This window comes from Cyanistes caeruleus, chromosome 2 (assembly GCF_971803275.1).
Source record: "Cyanistes caeruleus chromosome 2, bCyaCae1.hap1.1, whole genome shotgun sequence".
NCBI lineage: Eukaryota > Metazoa > Chordata > Aves > Passeriformes > Paridae > Cyanistes > Cyanistes caeruleus.
Genome location: NC_141702.1, coordinates 3,391,006 through 3,392,417, shown reverse-complemented (window position 1 = coordinate 3,392,417; position 1,412 = coordinate 3,391,006). Strand labels below are relative to the sequence as shown.

The window sequence follows — 1,412 nt, the reverse complement described above, 5'->3', positions numbered from 1 at the left end:
AAGGCAGAAAAAGAGCTCTCAAACTCATTGCTTTAACACTGATCACCCCCACCATTCCTACAAGCCAGCACCAAGTCCCCTGAACAGGGGGACAGCCACAATTGTCTGTGCTAAAGGTTTTGGCAGCCAGATGGGGAGGAGCCCAGCTCTCAGGGGAGGGACACTGGCACAGGGCACACGAGAGCCCTTCAAAGAGCCAAATGGGCACAGAGTGGACGTCTCATGGTCAGATGGCCACTGGGTTGGAGTGACATAAGGTCCCATAAAGCAGCAAACAATGTGTCCTAGGACGCCAGGAAAGTCACACTCCTCTTAACGCTGTCCTCTCCTTCAGGAAATGTCTATAAATATCAGGGTTTCCAGCCTTTTTCTTAGTGAGATCTCCCTGCAAGTCTGCATCCCAGAGCTGCTGTGATCCTGGTGGATATCCAGCCATGAGGGTCATCTACATTGTCTTTGCTGTTTTCCTAATGGCCTTGATGGCCACCCCAGGTAAGGTGGAAAATTGTGTGGAGCAGAATGAGAAATAAGAATGAACCATAAAGGAATTAAGGTGAAAGTGTTCCCTGGAAATGTCCAAGGCCAGGTTGGATGAGGCTTGCAGCAACCTGGGATGGTGGGAGTTGTCCCTGCCCATGGCAGGATGTGGAATGAGATGAGCTTTAAGGTCCCTTCCCAGCAAACCCCTCTGGCATTGTATGGAAAAAAGTTTTCTGGGAAAGTAGGTGTGGGTGGGTCTTGCATGGAGGATTATGCTGGGTTTGGTTCAAAAGACTTTTGGAGTGGAGTTCAGCTCCAGAATCACCCCCTCCTAAATTCAGACATCCAGCATCTGTGTGTCTCCACGGGAACTGGGTCCCATCATGGTCACTGGACCCTGCTGGTGACCATGAGGAATTAGTCAATGTAGATGCAGATCTTTCCTTCTCTCCACAGCCAAGAGCCAGCCAAAAAGGAGCTGCAGAGGGCATTGCTCCAGGAGCTGTGGCAAAGGAGAGAGGGAGGAACACACTGAGGACTGCGGGAGAATGCACTGCTGCCTGACACACAGGAAAAGGAAGTAGAGAGGAGGATGGAAAGTGATTTTTGCAGTGGTTTCTTCTTGTTTGGAAGAAACTTTGTTTCTTCTTTGTTTTCTTCTTTCTTTGTGGTTTTTTATTTTCTTTGATGGAAATATATTTTGCTCCTTTCCATAAAAAATACCCTGAAATGTGCTGTGTGGTTCATTGTCTTCTAAAAAGTTGGGTGCAGAGGGCCAGGAAAAATCTGGTCAGTCTTGCCAGAGACGTCCTTGTTCACGGAGATGATGTGGTCAAATGCAAATACTGCCAGTTGAACCCATTCCTCCTTGTCCTGTCCTCTCTTATACCAAGGGATGCTCTCCTGGAGCCCCTTTAGGCCCTGGGAGGGGC

General features: G+C 48.9%; 1 long non-coding RNA gene across 1 annotated transcript; it reads left to right on the top strand.

Annotated features, from left to right (window-relative positions):
* Nucleotides 1-225: 225 nt before the first annotated feature.
* LOC147654553 (uncharacterized) lies at nucleotides 226-1,201 on the top strand. Its single transcript, XR_015282489.1, has 2 exons — nucleotides 226-492; nucleotides 937-1,201. It is a non-coding gene; the product is annotated as an uncharacterized LOC147654553 (long non-coding RNA).
* Nucleotides 1,202-1,412: the final 211 nt, after the last annotated feature.